Source organism: Mesoplodon bidens (assembly GCF_964165515.1).
Source record: "Mesoplodon bidens genome assembly, chromosome: 4".
Classification (NCBI taxonomy): domain Eukaryota; kingdom Metazoa; phylum Chordata; class Mammalia; order Artiodactyla; family Ziphiidae; genus Mesoplodon; species Mesoplodon bidens.
The window spans coordinates 78,527,908-78,549,359 of NC_138160.1; the positions used below are offsets into that span (position 1 = coordinate 78,527,908).

The 21,452-nt window shown below is 38.9% G+C and overlaps 1 protein-coding gene across 1 annotated transcript in view; it reads left to right on the forward strand.

Moving 5' to 3' along the window:
• Nucleotides 1–21,452, forward strand: part of LOC308615944 (uncharacterized protein) — a 325,426-nt gene that overhangs the window by 48,976 nt on the left and 254,998 nt on the right. The gene's annotated exons all lie outside the window — the stretch shown is intronic.

Here is a 21,452-nt window from a genome sequence, read left to right on the forward strand (position 1 = left end):
AAAAGAAATGCTTCACATTTGATGCCACGTGGAAAAAAAACACCAGCAGTTAACTCAGGAAGACTTCTGAACAGGTTGTTTTTCCCTCACCCAAATGAGGATCACTAAGTCAGACCCAGGCAAAATCGTGAAGTCTTTGGTTTGCCTTCTTTAAAATCTCAACCTTTTTTTCTTCATCTTTTTCTTCTTCTACTAGAAGAGTACTTTTTTGCCTTCTTCTTCTACTAGAAGAGTACTTTTTTGCCTTCTTTAAAATCTCAACCGTTTTTTCTTCTTCATCTTTTTCTTCTACTAGAAGAGTACTCTTCTAGTACTCTCCCACTTCAGATAACCATTATTTTCCCCTTATCAAACATGGGAAGAACTGCATATTATGCAGACTTGATTGACTACCTGGTTATATTTTAGTGTGGATGAGTTGAGTTGGTTAACTCAAATCCCATTTTATTTATTTATTTATTATTTAAAAAAAATAAATTTATTTTATTTATTTTTGGCTGTGTTGGGTCTTTGTTGCTGTGTGTGGCTTTCTCTACTTGCAGCAAGCAGGGAATATTCTTCAGTGCGGTGCGCAGGCTTCCCATTGCGGTGGCTTCTATTGTTGGGGAGCACGGGCTTTAGGCACGTGGGCTACAGTAGTTGTGGCACACAGGCTCAGTAGTTGTGGCTCGCAGGCTCTAGAGCGCAGGCTCAGTAGTTGTGGCACATGGGCTTAGGTGCTCCACGGTATGTGGGATCTTCCCGGGCCAGGGCTCGAACCCGTGTCCCCTGCATTGGTAGGCAGATTCTTAACCACTGCACCACCAGGGAAGCCCTCAAATCCCATTTTAATTTGAAGCCTTTATATTTAACTGCAGCTAGATGGATTTCTTCAGCAAACATAAAACTGGCTGCTGGAGGTCTATTTAGGGAACTGTCTGGGAAAGAGAAATGTTCATCAAAGGATTCCTCTAGATTGTGAAGCCTGCCAGATCCCCAGCTTTCACTTTGTCCTTAGTCCTTATCTGATGGGGAATATTCTCCATCACAGCACAACCACCTCTCTGAACCTTAACAGAACCTGCTTTCCTCCATCATAAATCTAATGCTTAAGATAATTATACCCTTAACATTTGGAAAGTGAAATCTATTGCCAGAAAGAATTATTAGACAATGATGAATACACAAACTGGGAGTCTATTATTAAATGAAAACTTTATTTGTCCTATTAAGATACTTGACTATCAGAGTCTACCAGAGTAACACCTGTTAGGACCTGTTCTCTCTGGTCTTCTTCTATGTTCTCCACTCCCATCAGCTCCCTAATTCTTTTTTCCATCTGCCCACCCTCAATGTCCTAGCTCCCAGTTGTTTCACTCAGTTTTCTTTTCATCCATTCTCACCCTCCTAGGCATCCTATAAAACTAACAAACCTACAAGAAAAACATATCATGTTAATATTTCCCACACTTCAAGCTTAACTGACTCTTTGTTAATTATTCTAACAAAATTCTTTTTGTCTTTTCTTTCTTAATGACCCTCTCTCAGGATGGGGAATGGTAGAAAAAGGCAGGGGGTGATAAGAAAAAAAATTCCACCTTGGGCTTCCCTGGTGGTGCAGTGGTTGAGAGTCCGCCTGCTGATGCAGGGGACACGGGTTCGTGCCCCAGTCTGGGAAGATCCCACATGCCACGGAGCGGCTGGGCCCATGAGCCATGGCCGCTGAGCCTGCATGTCCGGAGCCTGTGCTCCACAACGGGAGAGGCCACAACAGTGAGAGGCCCGCGTACTGCAAAAAAAAAAAAAAAAAAAAAAATTCCACCTTGCCACACTTAACATTTGTGACCATATCTGATAATGTTTTGGTTTTTATTTAATCATATCTTATACCTATATCCTTACACATCTTACATTATTACAGATAAAGTTAGATGAAATAATGTCAATGGCTATCTTTAGCTGTTATACTTTACAACTCATAATTGAGTGCTCCATACTTACAAAATAAATTCTAATAAGAATCTGAGGCAGTTTGTATGTAGGATGTTTGAAAATTGAATCATTTGAAATGTACTAAGGGAACTTATTCTTTAAAAGTAACTAACCCTAGATAAATTCTTCTATAAGGTAAATAACCATCTTTTTCCCATGAAAAATAAATACCTGCTATGTATTTTGTAAATACAGATCTTCAAAGGTGTTTCAAAATAGATATAACATTTTGCTTCTCCTTAAAAATTATTTAGTAACTATATTCTACAATTCCAGTTGGGTACCATTAGTATGGTACCCAACCATACTAATGGATGGAAAGACCGATGGAAGTCCTCAAATAGTTACAATAAAATGACAGGCCACATAGGGAACAGAATTAACAACATTGGCATTGCTACCCAAGTTTGGGAACTGCTGAGGTTCATTAGATGGTAGGAAGCTGGGAAGCAGATTTGTTGTTGTCTGTTTCCTGTATCACAATATAAACTTCATGAGCTCAGGGTCTTTGGTTGGCTCAAGGCTATATTCCCAATATGTAGATAACGTTTTACAATTTTACAAAAATATTTCCTGGAATATAATTGTATTTGTTACTTATGTCTTGGCAGGATGAAAATTTTTATCATTAACAAATTCATCATGGAGTCAATTAACTGATATGTAAATGCAAAAGAAGACACATTACATATACATACACACACATAATGTTTATCAAACACTATGGGAAGAAAACTTTTTTCCCCCCACACAAAGCACTACCTTTTAATTTATTTTACCCATGACAGTGACATAACCTAAATAATTAACTGAATTAATTCGAGATGAGCTCAGTAAGAACTAGCAAATAGAGAACATATGTCTTTGATTTTTCCTTACACTTTTTTAGCTAGATAATATGGAGTAGATTAATTGCAGCCTATTATTCTATATATTTGAGGATAGAAAATAAAAGTGTAGCAAGTTCATGGATTTAATACTGATAAAAACATGAGTAAATGAAAATATATGATGCAGTAGAGACCAAAAGAATATACCTATAATACACACTACTATATATAAAATAGATAACTCATAAGGACCTACTGTATGGCACAGGGAACTCTACTCAATACTCATTCATTCATATGGCTGAGTAATATTCTATTGTACGTATATAGCACATCTTCCTAATATAGTCATCTGTCGATGGGCATTTAGGTTGTTTCCATGTCTTGGCTACCGTAAATAGTACTGCTATGAACATTGGGGTGCATGTATCTTTTCGAATTAGAAGTTTTTTGAGTGACTTTAGAACACAGTTCAGAACATTCCAAGGACAAAAAGAACTAGAAAAGCCATTTTAGATTTCATTCAGTCATTTCCTTGGAAGTATTGATATTGGTTTTGTTATTTGAAATTATTTTCCTCATAATGCAGTATAAACACATTTTGGGGTTAATAATGTTAGGAATCAAGAATTTTTCAGGATAAAAGAAAAAAATACCTAATTATAAAATCAAAGAACAAAGTAAAACACTGTAATGTTAAACAGAATTGACTATATCATCATAAACTCATGATTTTCAAAAATACATTTTTTCTAGCTGTACAGAATGAAATAACTAGAAACACTGCCAACACAGTAGAAAAGAGCACCCCTAGCACCCAGATTCTGATTTATGTATGTATGTATGTATGTATGTATGGCTCTGTGGGTCTTTGTTGCTGCATGCAGGCTTTCTCTAGTTCCGGTGAGCAGGGGCTACTCTTCGTTGTGGTGTGCAGGCTTCTCATTGCAGTGGCTTCTCTTGTTGTGGAGCATGGGCTCTAGGCACATGGGCTTCAGTAGTTGTAGGCTCTAGAGCGCAGGCTCAATAGTTGTGGCGCACGGGCTTAGCTGCTCTGCGGCATGTGGGATCTTCCCGGACTAGGGCTTGAACCCATGTCCCCTGCATTGGCATTTGGATTCTTAACTACTGCACCACCAGGGAAGTCCCTTTGGGCTTTAATATAATTCCCCCCTACCATGAGCCAGGACTCCTTGAAGAAATAGCTGACATTAGTCTGCAGCAGCAGAAGTACAAGATGAAGCAGGAAGATCTCAGGCCAGAAAGGAAGAAAGGTTTTTGAAGATTAATGGGGTCCTATTAGGAGGACACAGAAGGCAGCTGGAAGGAGCTACAAAGGCCTCCTTTACAATGGAAGACTCAGGCCATGTGAATGTTCACTGCTGCACTAATCGTAATATCAAGAAATTGTAAGCAACCCAAACATCCATTCTTCAACTACAGAATTAATAATTCAATTATAATATACCCATAATGGTTACTCTACAGCAGTAAACATGAACAAATTATAGCTACATGCAACATCGTGAATAAATCTCAGTAATATAATAATTTTGAATGAGAAAAAGCAAGATACAGGAAAAAAAAGCAGAGCATGATTTCATTTATATGAAGTTAAAAACACTCAAAACTAAGCAATATATTAGGAGTACACATATATGTGGCAAAATAGAGAAAAAAACCAAGAAAAAAACCAAGGGAACCATAAACATAAAATTCAGGATAGTGGTTACTACTTCTGAGAGAAGAATGAAGAGGTGGGGTTGGACAAGGCCACATAAGGATTTTGAAGGTAACGGTAATGTAATTTTTCTAAAACTTAATCATGTGTTTGGGTATCGAAGGACTATAATCTTTATCCCTTACAACAATATATAAATATATCTTCTCAATATTTAATAAAAACAATGAAAGGAAATAACCTGATTAACAAATTGCTGTAAAAACTTTGGTAAAAAATTGTCATTAAAAGCTATTCCAGTAATAATGGTAAAGGGACTTTTTTCATTCATTCGTTATTTACTGAGCACCTACTATGTGTCATCACTGTTCAGCACTGGGAATAGGGTAGTGAATAAAATAGAAAAAAACCCTTGCTCTACTGGAACTTACATCCAGTGGAACAGAATCAAACTATTTGCTATTTTTTATGGACCTAGAAAAGCCATTTCTTTCATTAGTAACTTGCTCAGATTTTGAGGTGAATGTTTCACAGTTATATTCTACATAACGTGATAAAACTAACTATATATGATATAAAATATTCTTCTTATTGAAAAGATCTTATTTTAGCCTTAGAAACGTTTATGTTACAAATCAATGTTTTAGATGAAAATCTTTCTTTTCTTACATCTCCCTCATCAAATCAGTAGTCATAACCAGAAACAAGAGTTTTTGAGCAGCTACATATCTTCTGATGGATATCTCCACTTTGGAAACAGGCAATCTAAAATTGAAGCCTTTCAAGAAAGGCAATATTAAACACATTTAAGTATCCATAGTCCACATATTTTTATGGTCTTTGGTTAGAGTCTCAGACTTATCTGCTTTATGCTATAACCTCTGCCAGGCATGACTAAAAATATGGATTTTGTATTTCGGTCCTTTCCCTTATAGACATAGAATGTACAGCTTAATTGCCTAGATACTTAAGCAGCTCTCCCTGGTCAAACCAATAATATATTCAAACATAATGAAAAAGAAAACTGGTGAATTCCATATAATTCTATATAATTATAAAAAAGAAAATTGTTATGTTCACTCAAAGGAGCAAAAAATGAAAACACTGAAGGATGCAGTCCACTCTTTCTTTGACCCAACACTTTGACAGCAACTTGATGACACGTCCCTAAAGCTGAGCCCAGACAAGATATAATTCACCACATGCACATTTATGTAAACTTACCATGAGACTACATTTATGTTCAGCCAGTACCAACCAATCCTCTTAAGTATTTCTAAGGTATCTGTACAAAAATATTCTTACAAGTTAAAAGTGTGATAAATTATACAATTATAATAACCATGCCCTTTATTTTAAAATGAAGTCCTCTTGACCAATGACATTGCATCTGCCTAATTTGTAGTTATTATTCAATTTTCACATGAACAAGTCGATAAAGCCCAAAACTAAACATGTCTAATATGCGTTATCTAGGCAATTCGAAGATTGGGAAATCAAGCTTTGTGTTTCTTTTAAAGGATGTAGTAAAGCCAGATTATTTTTTCAGATTCTATTTATGTTAAGAAAACAGGATGGTTTTGTGGACCGTACATGAGTATTACTATCTCTCTACAAATGACAAACCAGGCTCTGAGGAATTTAGAAAGCATCCCCAAACCAGGAAGTGGCAGAGCAAGGACTCTTGTCTAGATTCCCTTTCAAAATTTTGAATTCTCCTTACCAGCATATGGCCTCTCTTAGATGGAGTGAGTGACTTTCAAGAGCAGAAAGAAAAATGAGAGAATAACAATAGGCGTAATACTCTAAAATGGTCTAAGAAATTTAGAAAAAGGTTCAGATGATCAGAAATTCTATTATGGAAGGCTTTCACCTTCTCAATCAAAATCTGAGTGTCCACTGTATGCCAGGGACCTGGACACAAAAATGAACAGAAAAAGTCCTTTATCTAAATAAAGGACCAGGCAATATAAAACAAACACTTTCAAAGAAAATTACAATAAAATATTATAAAAGCAGTAACACAAAGTGCTCTATGCCAGCAAGAGAAAGGGTGCCAACTGTGGGTGGCCAAAGTCTGAAAAGATTTTATTTGAGAAACACGTCAGACACTGCAAGAAACTGGGGACAGTGATAAATAAAACAGATGGTATTGCCATTCTCATGGAGCTCGCATTACAGTAGGAGAAGAGACAGCAAACAAATGAGGTCATCCCATGTAGTAATAAATGCCATAATGGAAATTAAACTGAGCAACATATAGAGACAACTGGGCCCCCACTTTCAGTTGGAACGTCAAGGAAGAACATTTGAGACAATGAGAAACACCTGAGAAGTCAGGGGTGTATGCCGCTACCAATCGTTATCACTTAACCTCTGGAGCAAAATCATTAAGTTTTTAAAAAATCGCACTGGGACTTCCCTGGTGGCGCAGTGGTTAAGAATCTGCCTGCCCATATGGTTTTGGTAGAAGGACGTGCTCTCACTCCCTCTTGCAAGAACACCAGAATCACAACTAACTGCTGAACAATCATCGACAGGAAGACACTGGAACTCACCAAAAAAGATACCCCACGTCCAAAGACAAAGGAGAAGGCGCACTGAGACAGTAGGAGGGACGCAATCACAATAAAATCAAATCCCATAACTGCTGGGTGGGTGACTCACAAACTGGACAACACTTATACCACAGAAGCCCACCCACTGGAGTGAAGGTTCTGAGCCCCATGTCAGGCTTTCAAACCTGGGGATCCGGCAACGGGAGGAGGAAGTCCTAGAGAATCAGACCTTGAAGGCTAGCGGGATTTGATTGCAGGACTTTGACAGGACTGGGGAAAACAGAGACTCCACTCTTGGAGGGCACACACAAAGTAGTGTGCACATCAGGACCCAGGGGAAGGAGCAGTGACCCTATAGGAAACTGAACCAGACCTACCTGCTAGTGTAGGAAGGTCTACTGCAGAGGTGGGGGATGGCTCTGTCTCACCATGAGGACAAGGACACTGGCAGCAAAAGTTCTGGGAAGTACTCCTTGGTGTGAGCCATCCCAGAGTCTGCCATTAGCCCCATCAAAGAGCCCTCGTAGGCTCCAGTGTTGGGTTGCCTCAGGCCAAACAACCAACAGGGAGGGAACCCAGCCACACCCATCAGCAGTCAAGTGCATTAAAGTTTTACTGCACCCTGCCCACCAGCCAGCTCTACCCACCACCAGTCCCTCCCACCAGAAAACTTGCACAAGCCTCTTAGATAGCCTCATCCACCAGAGGGCAGACAGCAGAAGCAAGAACTACAATCCTGCAGCCTGTGGAACAGAAACCACATTCATAGAAAGATAGACAAGATGAAAAGGCACAAGGCTATGTACCAGATGAAGAAATAAGATAAAACCCCAGAAAAACAACTAAATGAAGTAGAGATAGGCAACCTTCTAGAAAAAGAATTCAGAATAATGATAGTGAAGATGATCCAGGATCTCAGAAAATGAATGGAGGCAAAGATCGAGAAGATGCAAGAAATGTTTAACAAAGAACTAGAAGAATTAAAAAACAAACAGAGATGAACAATACAATAACTGAAATGAAAAATACACTGGAAGGAATCAATAGCAGAATAACTGAGGCAGAAGAACGGATAAGTGACCTGAAAGACAGAATGCTGGAATTCACTGCTATGGAACAGAATAAAGAAAAAAGAATAACAAGAAATGAAGACAGCCTAAGAGACCTCTGGGACAACATTAAACGCAACAACATTTGCATTATAGGGGTCCCGGAAGGAGAAGAGAGAGAGAAAGGACCCAAGAAAATATTTGAGGAGATTATAGTCGAAAACTTCCCTAATATGGGAAAGGAAATAGCCACCCAAGTCCAGGAAGCACAGAGAGTCCCATATAGGAAAAACCCAAGGAGAAACATGCCGAGACACATAGTAATCAAGCTGGCAAAAATTAAAGACAAAGAAAAATTATTAAAAGCAGCAAGGGAAAAATGACAAATAACATACAAGGGAACTCCCATAAGGTTAACAGCTGATTTCTCAGCAGAAAAGCTACAAGCCAAACGGAGTGCCATGATATACTTAAAGTGATGAAAGGGAAGAACCTACAACCAAGATTACCCAGAAAGGATCTCATTCAGATCCAATGGAGAAATCAAAAGCTTTACAGAGGGAGATGCATGAGGGAAGAGGGAGATGCATGAGGGAAGGGATGTGGGAACAGATGTATATGTATGACTGATTCACTTTGTTATAAAGCAGAAACTAATTTTAAAAATTAAATAAATAAATAAATAAATAAATAAATAAATAAATAAATAAATAAATAAAAAAGCTTTACAGACAAGCAAAAGCTAAGAGAATTCAGCACCACCAAACCAGCTCTACAACAAATGCTAAAAGAACTTCTCTAAGTGGGAAATACAAGAGAACAAAAGGACATACAAAAACAAACCCAAAACAATTAAGAAAATGGTAATAGGAACATACATATCGATAATTACCTTAAATGTGAATGGATTAAATGCTCCAACCAAAAGACACAGGCTTGCTGAATGGATACAAAAACAAGACCCATACCCACTTCAGACCAAGGGACACATATAGACTGAAAGTGAAGGGATGAAAAAAGATATTCCATGCAAATGGAAATCAAAAGAAAGCTGGAGTAGCGACACTCATATCAGATAAAATAGACTTTAAGATAAAGAATGTTACAAGAGACAAGGAAGGACACTACATAATGATCAAGGGATCAATCCAAGAAGAAGATATAACAATTATAAATATATACGCACCGAACAGAGGAGCACCTCAATACATAAAGCAACTGCTAACAGCTCTAAAAGAGGAAATCGACAGTAACACAATAATAGTGGGGGACTTTAACACCTCACTTACACCAATGGACAGATCATCCAAAGAGAAAATTAATAACGAAACACAAGCTTTAAATGCCACAATAGGCCACGTAGATTTAATTGATATTTATAGAACATTCCATCCAAAAACAGCAGATTACACTTTCTTCTCAAGTGCACACGGAACATTCTCCAGGATAGATCACATCTTGGGTCATAAATCAAGCCTCAGTAAATTTAAGAAAACTGAAATCATATCAAGCATCTTTTGCGACCACAACACTATGAGATTAGAAATCAATTACAGGGAAAAAAACATAAAAAACAAAAACACATGGAGGCTAAACACTACATTACTAACTGACCAAGGGATCACTGAAGAAATCAAAGAAGAAATCAAAAAACACCTAGAGACGAATGACAATGAAAACACGATGATCCAAAACCTATGGGATGCAGCAAAAGCAGTTCTAAGAGGGACGTTTATAGCTATACAAGCCTACCTCAAGAAACAAGAAACATCTCAAATAAACAATCTAACCTTACACCTAAAGGAACTAGAGAAAGAAGAACAAAGAAAACCCAAAGTTAGCAGAAGGAAAGAAATTGTAAAGATCAGAGCAGAAATAAATGAAATAGAAACAGAAAACAATAGCAAAGATCAATAAAACTAAAAGCTGGTTCTTTGAGAAGATAAACAAAATTGATAAACCATTAGCTAGACTCATCAAGAGGGAGAGGACTCAAATCAATAAAATTAGAAATGAAAAAGGAGAAGTTAAAACAGACACCCCAGAAATACAAAGCATCCTAAGAGACTACTACAAGCAACTCTATGCCAATAAAATGGACAACCTGGAAAAAATGGACAAATTCTTAGAAAGGTATAACCTTCCAAGACTGAACCAGGAAGAAACAGAAAATATGAACAGACCAATCACAAGTAATGAAATTGGAACTGTGATTAAAAAATCTCTCAACAAACAAAAGTCCAGGCCCAGATAGCTTCATAGGTAAATTCTATCAAACATTTAGAGAAGAGCTAACACCCATCCTTCTCAAACTCTTCCAAAATATTGCAGAGGAAGGATCACTCCCAAACTCATTGTATGAGGCGACCATCACCCTGGTACCAAAACCAGACAAAGATACTACAAAAAAAAAGAAAATTAAAGACCAATATCGGGCCTCCCTGGTGGCGCAGTGGTTGAGAGTCCGCCTGCCGATGCAGGGGATACGGGTTCGTGCCCCGGTCTGGGAGGATCCCATATGCCGCGGAGCGGCTGGGCCCGTGAGCCATGGCCGCTGGGCCTGCGCATCCGGAGCCTGTGCTCCGCAACGGGAGAGGCCACAAGAGTGAGAGGCCCGCATACCGCAAAAAGAAAAAAAAAAAAAAAAGACCAATATCACTGATGAATATAGATGCAAGAATCCTCAACAAACTACTAGCAAACAGAATCCAACAACACATTAAAAGGATCATACACCATGATCAAGTGGGATTTATCCCAGGGATGCAAGGATTCTTCAATATATGCAAATCAATCAATGTGATGCACCATATTAACAAACTGAAGAATAAAAACCATATGGTCATCTCAATAGATGCAGAAAAAGCTTTTGAAAATTCAACACCGATTTATGACAAAAACTCTCCAGAAATGGGCATAGAGGGAACCTACCTCAACATAATAAAGGACATATATGAAAAACCCATAGAAAACATCATTCTCAATGGTGAAAAACTGAAAGCATTTCCTCTAAGATCAGGAACAAGACAAGGATGTCCACTCATGCCAATAGTATTCAACATAGTTTTGGAAGTCCTAGCCATGGCAATCAGATAAGAAAAAGAAATAAAAGAAATACAAATTGGAAAAGAAGTAAAACTGTTTGCAGATGACATGATACTATACATAGAGAATCCTAAAGATGCCACCAGAAAACTACAAGAGCTAATCAATGAATTTGGTAAAGTTGCAGGATACAAAATTAATGCACAGAAATCTCTTGCATTCCTATACACTAATGATGAAAAAGCTGAAAGAGAAATTAAGGAAACACTCCCATTTACCATTGCAACAAAAAGAATAAAATACCTAGAAATAAACCTACCTAGGGAGACAGAAGACCTGTATGCAGAAAACTATAAGACACTGATGAAAGAAATTAAAGATGATACCAACAGATGGAGAGATATACCATGTTCTTGGATTGGAAGAATCAATACTGTTGATTCTTCATTGTTCAGAATGACTCTATTACTCAAAGCAATCTACAGATTCAATGCAATCCCTATCAAATTACCAATGGCATTTTTTACACAACTAGAACAAAAAGTCTTAAAATTTGTATGGAGACCCAAAAGACCCCGAATAGCCAAAGCAGTCTTGAGGGAAAAAAACGGAGCTGGAGGAATCAGACTCCCTGACTTCAGACTATACTATAAAGCTACAGTAATCAGGACAATATGGTACTGGCACAAAAACAGAAACATAGATCAAGAGAACAAGATAGAAAGCCCAGAGATAAACCCATGCACCTATGGTCAGCTAATCTATGACAAAGGAGCCAAGGATATACAATGGAGAAAAGAGAGTCTCTTCAATAACTGGTGCTGGGAAAACTGGACAGCTACATGAATGAAATTAGAACACTCCCTAACACCATACACAAAAATAAACTCAAAATGGATTAGAGACCTAAATGTAAGACTGGACACTATAAAGCTCTTAGAGGAAAACATAGGAAGAGCACTCTTTGACATAAATCACAACAAGATCTTTTTTGACCCACCTCCTAGAGTAATGGAAATAAAAACAAAAATAAACAAATGGGACCTAATGAAACTTAAAAGCTTTTGCACAGCAAAGGAAACCATAACAAGACGAAAAGACAACCCTCAGAATGGGAGAAAATATTTGCAAATGAATCAACGGACAAAGGATTAATCTCCAAAATATATAAACAACTCATGCAGCTCAATATTAAACAAAGTAACAACCCAATCCAAAAATGGGCAGAAGACCTAAATAGACATTTCTCCAAAGAAGACATACAGATGGCCAAGAAGCACATGAAAAGCTGCTCAACATCACTAATTATTAGAGAACTGCAAACCAAAACTACAATGAGGTATCACCTCACACCAGTTAGAATGGGCATCATCAGAAAATCTACAAACAACAAATGCTGGAGAGGGTGCAGAGAAAAGGGAACCCTCTTGCACTGTTGGTGAGAATGTAAATTGATACAGCCACTATGGAGAACAGTATGGAGGTTCTTTAAAAAACTAAAAATAGAATTACCATATGACCCAGGAATCCCACTACTGGGCATATACCCAGAGAAAACCATAATTCAAAAAGACACATGCACCCCAATGTTCATTGCAGCACTATTTACAATAGCCAGGTCATGGAAGCAACCTAAATGCCCATCGACAGACGAATAGATAAAGAAGATGTGGTACATATATACAATGGAATATTACTCAGACATAAAAAGGAACGAAATTGGGTAATTTGTTGAGACATGGATGGATCTAGAGACTGTCATACAGAGTGAAGTAAGTCAGAAAGGGAAAAACATATATTAATGCATATATGTGGAACCTAGAAAAATGGTATAGATGAACCGGTTTGCAGGGCAGAAATTGAGACACAGATATAGAGAATAGATGTAGGGACACCAAGTGGGGAAAACCGCGGTGGGGTGGGGATGGTGGTGTGATGAATTGGGCGATTGGGATTGACATGTATACACTGATGTGTATAAAATTGATGACTAATAAGAACCTGATGTACAAAAAAATTAAAAAAATGTTTTTAAATCAACATTTCTAAAACTGATCAGGGGAGGGCAGTAAAGAGTTACATATGGCTGCTAGTCAAGAAAGTATTCATACAAGAGAAAAAAAAACGACGAACAATAAATGCTGGAGAGGGTGTGGAGAATAGGGAACCCTCTTGCACGGTTGGTGGGGATGTAAACTGATACAGCCACTATGGTGAACAGTATGGAGGTTCCTTATAAAACTAAAATTAGAACTATCGTAGGACCCAGCAATCCCATTCCTGGGCATATACCCTAAGAAAACCATAATTTAAAAAAAGTCATGTACCACAATGTTCATTGCAGGTCTATTCACAATAGCCAGGACATGGAAGCAACCTAAGTGTCCATCAACAGACGAATGGATAAAGAAGATGTGGCACAGATATACAATGGAATATTACTCAGCCATAAAAAGAAATGAAATTGAGTTTTTAAAGTGAGGTAGATGGACTTAGAGACTGTCATACAAAGTGAAGTAAGTCAGAAAGAGAAAAAGAAATACCGTATGCTAACACATATGTATGGAATCTAAAAAAAAAAAAATGCTTCTGAAGAACCTTGGGGCAGGACAAGAATAAAGATGCAGACGTAGGGAATGGACTTGAGGACACAGGGAGGGGGAAGGGTAAGCTGGGACGACGTGGGAGAGTGGCATGGACATATATACACTACCAAATGTAAAATACATAGGTAGTGGGAAGCAGCCACATAGAACAGGGAGATCAGCTCGGTGCTTTGTGACCACCAAGAGGGGTGGGATAGGGAGGGTAGGAGGGAGACACAAGAGGGAGGAGATATGGGAATATATGTATATGTATAGCTGATTCACTTTGTTATACAGCAGCAACTAACACACCATTGTAAAGCAATTACACTCCAATAAAGATGTTTAAAAATAAATAAATAAAGCAAATGAGAGAATTCAAAAAAAAAAAAAAAAAAGAATCCACCTGGCAATGCAGGGGACACGGGTTTGCCCTGGTTTGGGAAGATCCCACATGCTGCTGAGCAACTAAGCCCTTGTGCCACAACTACTTAGCCTGCACTCTAGAGCCCGCAAACCACAACTACTGTGCCCGCGTGCCTAGAGCCCATGCTCCACCACAAGAGGAGCCACGGCAATGACAAGCCCGTTCACTGCAACGAAGAGTAGCCCGCGCGCAGCAACGAAGACCCAACACAGCCAAAAAACAAATAAATAAAATTTTAAAATAAATTAATAAAATAAAATAAAAACTCAGCACCTTTATTCTACATAGTTTACCTTCAGTCTAACAGCATAACTTCTCCATTGCTCAAAATCTCTTGATTCAATTTTCATCCTTCCCCAGTATAAAAAAGAAGAAAAATCTCTTTTTTTTTTTTTCCAATCAACAGGGCTGCTCTCAGCCAGGCTGGCCCCAGCAGCGGCCTGTTGCTCACTGCACTGAGGGCTGTCCTCACCTTGGCCAGCTTTCCGGGAAGTGCAGGTTCCGAGGAGGCTGCTGTGCTCCCGGTGCACCTCAAGCACGGGCAGGTGGGCAGGTTGGCAGGCTGAGGCCTCCAACTCACAATGGCATTCAGCCACTACCTCCGCATCTCGCCGGGGCCCTCGCTGGCCTCGGGGCTTCAGCCTTCGCCTCCACCGCAGCCTCTCTCACCCAGCTGCAAATAGGCACACTCACCCCTGACTACTACCATTTATCTGTGACGGAGACCTTTGGGTCTGTTCTCATAGGCCCCGCGGCACGTGCCCTGACGTGTGACGTCAACGCGTCACACACTGGGCGTAGCAAAGCCGGGCGTGGGGTGAGGAATCCTGGGATAGATTTCTGGCGCCGGGCCGCGGAGGTTCCCAAACCGCTGGCCTCAGTATTCCCGTACTCTGCGCCTGTCCAAACGTACCCCCAGGGCCGGTTATGGCGCAGGCACCAAGCTGTTGTCTTGGCTTCTCCTCCACTTCACCCCTCCCCCAACTTTGCATGCCCTTGGAGACTGAAATGCGAACTCAGAGAACTGCACTTCTGCCTAAAATCAGAGACACTCAGGTCCCAGGGGTTTGGAACTGCCTGTGGAGAAGAGCAAACGGTGCTGACTGCGGTTGATTCATTTGCCATGAAAACGCGGGCTCTAGTGATAGGGGTCCTGCCATACATCATTTTGAAGAAAATGGATGATAGTTTTAGGGAGAAAGCCCAAGAATAGTATCAGCAGAAAGATTTAATCCCAAGACCTAACACTTTAATTTTTGTCAACCCAGTAACCTTTATTTTTCAGAGGTTTCTTCACCCTCAATCCACTCCCCAACCTAAAGTATCAAGTTTTTGTTAAATTACACCAGTAATAATTTTGGAAAAGTCATAAAAAAATAATGTAGTATGATGTGATGTGAATAAGGGACCCCAGGATTAGAAGTCAAGAGACCCTGGGATATTAGTGTCAGGCTTGATCTGACTACCTGTAGGAACTACCAGTCACTTAATCCCTCAGCTCAAACTTATTAATCAGTAAAGTGAGGGAGTTGAAACAGAGATCTTCAAAATTTTGAGTGTCTGACCTTAGCAACTCTGATACATTATCACAGATAATGACTACACGTTTTTGTAGCTGTAGTTTCCCCAGAATGAAAACCAAAAATTAGGGCACAGTGCAGGAAAAACAAGGACGTACCTATAAAATATTGGCAAGAAAAAAAAAAAAAAACAATTCTCAGTCAAAGCAAAATCTCTAAAGTTTAGTTCATTAAACCATACGGTTTTAAAAATATAAAAACGAATATATTTCAAAACCGGCCGTTCTTGGTTTGTATACAGAAAGCAGGCTGTTGCTAAAATTCTTCAATGCTTAAAGTAGCAAACAGGAAGAAGACAGATATTTAGATCTCCCTGTTCCTTAGATCTTGCAACTTTCTTTTGTTACTAGCCAAAGTTTTCTCTTCCCTTTACTTTCTCAGCTTTCTTACTTCCTCTTTAGATTAATCCTTTGCATTCTGGCCCTGTGGGGGATTTCTTTAAAGTCTCCTCACCACCTCTAAGCCTTTTCTCAGTCTTCACCCTTTTCAAGCTTTATAGTAGCTGATGCTGTTGATCACCCATAATTCTTAAGATAGCCTTTTTCCTTCATAAGATAATTTCTTATTTTATTTACCTGGATATACTCTGTGTCTTCTCTCCCTTCTTCCTCTCCCTTTTTCTCCACACTCCAAAGTCTCCTACTTTATCCTTTTTTTCATTAAACTCTTTTCCATGGCAATCACATCTGAACATTGGCTTAAATTATTATTTCTTGGTAGAAACTTCACAAATCCCTAACTCTGATACTATTCTCTGTTCAGAGTTTTCAAAATACCTACTGAACAAAATAATAATAAAATCACCAATTATTGAACGCTGACAATCTAAGCACTTAATATATTGAATAAATATTATTAAATTTTCAAAAATGAAGTATTCACAGATATGTGATTAATATACAGTATATTGAGTACTTTTTGATCTTGTTATCACACCCAGTGTATAGATACATGTGACAAAGGCTACTATACTTCAATATGCATTTGTGTATCTTGTAATGCTATTATAAATACTATTGTTTGGGGGAAAAGAGTTTATAGCTATGCATAATAATAAAAATAAGACATGTATCATCAACTCCTGAATAATGCCCTGAATCTTTACCATGTGGGAAGTCAATGTTTGTACTACTAGAACAGTAGTAACACAAACCTGTTTACACTCTAACAAATTATTAAAAACCTGTTTACACTCTTACAAATTATTGAAGACCCCAAATAGCTTTTGTTTATGTGAGTTGTACCTACTGATAATACTTTACTATAAATTAATACTGATATGTTTATAAAATATTTATTAATTCATATGGTAGGCAGCCTCTAAGATGGCCCACAATGATCCCTACCTCCTGATAGTCATGCCCTTGTGAAAAGTCATGCCCTTATGAAATCCGCTCCCCTTGATTTGCAGCCTGGATTTATTGACTCCTTTCAAAACACAGAGTACAGCTGAAATGATGGGGTGTCACTTCCAGGATTAGGTTACAAAAAGACTGTGGCTTCTGCCTTGCTTGTTCTCTCTCTCTCTCTCTCTCTCTCTCTCTCTCTCTCTTTCTCTCAATCTCTCTGAGGAAAGCCAGCTGCCATGTTGTAAGTTGTCCTATGAAGAGATCCATGTGGCAAGGAATTGATATCTCTGGCCAACAGCAGTGAGGAACTGGGTTCTGTCAATAGCTACATAGGCGAGCTGAGAAGATCCCCCTCCCAGTCAAGCCTTAAGATTACTGCAGCCCTGCTGACATCCTGATTATAGCTTTGTGAGAGACCCTAAGCCAGAGGTACCCAACTAAGCCACACCTGGCTTCCTGACCCAAGAAATGCTGAGATAATATTTATTGTTTTAAGCTGCTAAATTTGGGGGCAATTTGTTACACAGCAACATATAACTAATACAATTCATCTTAAAATAACAATAATAACATACTCTGAAAAATAACTATTTCCCAAAAAGAAAAATGTAGTGAGATGAGTGGTATTGTTTTCAATGTTTGAAAATCTCCCTAATGTCTAGTTTTATAGAAGACATCTGATTTCTCATATCTGCTTCTGAATTTAACCTGTTGCAGTACATTGTTTTGGTTGACATACATGAAGAAAACCCAGCCTTACCCAGACATGTAGTTGCGGAGGGAGTATTTTAATAGTCTTTCCTGATAACTGATAACTTAGTCTTATACCAGCATTCAGCAAGTGATAATTTCTTAAAGGTGAGTTGCAATGTAGAAACAATATAATCTTGTTACATTAAAATTTATTGGTCTGTCTTGCACTTTGAATCAATCATTTACTAATGCATGACTTTGTAACATCATGTATTGATCATTTGAGTAATATTGGTTCTCTGAGTTATGCAAATCTTCCATTGATATGTTGCATTAGTTTCATTATACAACAACCTCCCTGCCTCCCTCTAAAAAAAAAAAAAAAAAAAAAAACTTTGTTAATATCACCACCATTCTTACCAGAAAAGCCTTTAAGTTTGGGGACTTGTTGTATTAGTTATCTACTGTTACACAGCAAATTATCCCAAGTTAGCAACTTAAAACAACAAACTTTTATTATCTCACAGTTTCAGTGGGTCAGGAATCTAGGAGTGGCATAGCTGGGTGGTTCTGCCTCCAAGTCTTTCAAGAAGTTGCAGTCAAGCTGTTGGCTGGGCTGCAGTCATTTAAAAGTGCAACTGAGAGACAATCTACTTACAAACTCATTCAACATGCTGCTTGGCAGGCTTCAGAAGACCTACTTCCAAGTTCATTCACATGGTTGCTTGCAAGCCTCAGTTCCTTGCCATGTGGGCCTCTCCATGGACTGCTTGAGTTTCCTTATTACAGGGCAGCTGGCTTCCCTTTCCCAGGGATAAAAGAGAGAGAGAGAGAGAGACAAACACTCACACACAGAATAAGAGAGCCAACCCAAGACAGAAGTCACAGTCATTTCATAGACTAATGTCAATATGATAGCTCATCACTTCAGCCATGTTCTGTTTACTGGAAATGGTCCAGGCCAAACTCAACGGGAGGGAAGCTAAGCTCCACCTTTTGAGGGGAGCTGGATCAAAGAATGTGGAGACATAGCTACAAAGCCACCAGAAGTTGTCAAACTCATGATGCCGGATGCAAGTTCCTCCCAAATTATAATTTTTCCTTTAAAGCTCAAGCTTATCATCGGCAACAAACACTGTCTGTTGTTTTTCTCGAAATGACAGGCTTCTTTCATTTTAGAGAAAATATCTTGCCAAACACTCAACTCTATATAACCATAGTTTTTCTGTCAGACATTCTTTCAAGTGAAAATGATCTCTGTGAGAAAGCAGCAACTTTAGCTCACGACTCCAGCAGGTAGACTATTGCTTTTCCTTGGGGCAATCATATATTTCAGTATGCACAGAAAAGCCTTATGCATACTTCCTATTAAATCACACAAAATATTTAAATGATGTATACTCAAGGGTAAATATTTAATAAAATTAATCATTTTTATTGCTTCATCTTATGTAAAACTGACTTTTGGGGGGGTGGTATAGACTAGACTACTCGGAACTTCTGACTAGGAAAATCACTGTGGAACAGGTAAATCAAGAAAAGCTCCAAGGAAAAAGGTGTATGTTGACATTGGCTGGGAGCTACTTTAAGAATGGCAGCGAGGAGGAAAGGTGGGAGAGGAAAATAAGCAAAAACAGTGGGACTGGAATGAGACGAGCATGTTATGTTCAAGAACGAAGGGAAAGCAGGCTAATTTGGGAGCAAGCTGTGGACTTGATATAGGCACCTGTGAAGGGAAACAGCCTGATAGCCTCATAAAATAGACCCCAGCTGAAGGGGCAGTGTGAGAGGAGGACTATCGGAAGTCCAAAGGCTTCTCAGGATTGTTATCTACCGGGAAATGCAGCCGGAGGGTCCCAGCAGGCTTCCATGAGACACAGAATCACCTTTGACTGTTCTATTTCCCACTCCTGAGGGCACCAATGCTAGTCAAAACCATACAGTTAAATAAGAGCTTTTCCCCGTCTTATCTTTTCTCCTTCCCTCTTGCATCTTTGAAAGGGCCCAAACCAGCAACCGATGAGAGAAAAGGGGCACTGAGAAGAGGAAGCGCAGCTTACCACGGCTGCCTCCTTTCTCCACTGTAGACTTCCAAGCCTGGCACAAAACAGGTACGAAAGGGAAGAAGTTTTAATCGGAATGAGATTAGAATTTGGATTCTTATCCTGGACTGGACTCTAATTACTAAAAAGAGACTATTATTACCTGAGAGAAAACACAAAACTAAAAATCTACCTGAGAATTCAAGGGAGTAGAGGTGGAACACAGTGAGCCGGCACAAATTGACGGTGCAAGTTTGAAGGACAGTGGACAAAAAGATAGTTGCTTTCAGCTTGCACCCTACTAAGTTCACCTCCTGTAACGAAGTGGTTACAATAACTATTTATTGAGCACTTATTTTTGCAGGCTGAGGTTCTGCTGGCCATGTTTCAATGAATGGCCAAGATGTATTTATGTTGAGGAGAATGGTGTTTTCAGAGTGATTGGAACCAGGCTACTCAGAGTTCACATCCTAGCTCTGCTACTTAAAAAATGTGACATTGTTAATCTCTTGAACTCTCAGTTTCTTCATCTATAAAATGAAAATAAGTAATGCCTACCTCACAGGGTTGTGGTGAAGAGTGAAGGAGATATATAGGTGCCATAACACAGTGCCTGGTACATAGTGAGCACTCAATAAATGGTAGCAATGATTATCATCTTTTTTTTTAATTGGAGTATAGTTGTTTTACAACATTGTGTTAGTTTCTACTGTACAGCAAAGTGAAGTAGAGTTCCCTGTGCTGTACAGAAGGTTCTTATTAGTTATCTGTTTTATACATATTAGTGTATATATGTCAATCCTTATCTCCTGTTGATCTTTGAGCATTTGGATCCAGCCCGGCCTGAAACAAACTCTACTCCTGGACTTTTCAGTTAAGTGAGCCAAAAAAATCCCCCCTTTCCGGTTATGTGTATAGTGATCTACTACTGTGTAACAAGTTACCCCCAAACTTTGTGGCTTTAAACAACATTTAGTATCACAGTGTCTAGGGGTGAGGAATCTAGGGGTGGCATCTCTGGGTCCCCTGGCTCACAGACCCTCACGAGATTACATAAAGATGTTAGCTTAGGCTGCTTCAGCTCAAAGCTTGATTGAGAAAGGATCTCCTTCCAATCTCACTTCTTGTGGCAGACTTCAGTTCCTGATGGGCTGTTGGATTGAGATCCTCAGTTCTTTGCTCTCTGTTGGTCAAAGGTGGCCCTCAGTTCCTTGCCATATGGGCCTCTCCATAGGGCAGCTCACAATGTGGCAGCTGGCTTCCACCAGAGCAAGCAACACAGAAGCCAGAGTCTTTTATCACTAAATTTTTTTTTATTAGAGTATAATTGCTTTACAGTGGTGTGTTAGTTTCTGCTTTATAACAAAGTGAATCGATCATCATGATCTTAGTCAGTGTAGTGACCAAAAATATTATTTTAGAAAAATTTACCAGCTATTAGCATGTGAGATAGATTGAAAGTGAGTCAAGATTAGGATCTGGGAGAAAAATCAGGAACATTGAATAATAAAATGAGGCTAGAGTGGTAAACATAGGGATGAAAAAGAGGTGAATAGACAAATATAAGGGATATTTGAGAGGAAAATGAACGTAAGAAGTATCTGCTTAGGTGCTTCTCTGGTGGCGCAGTGGTTGAGAGTCT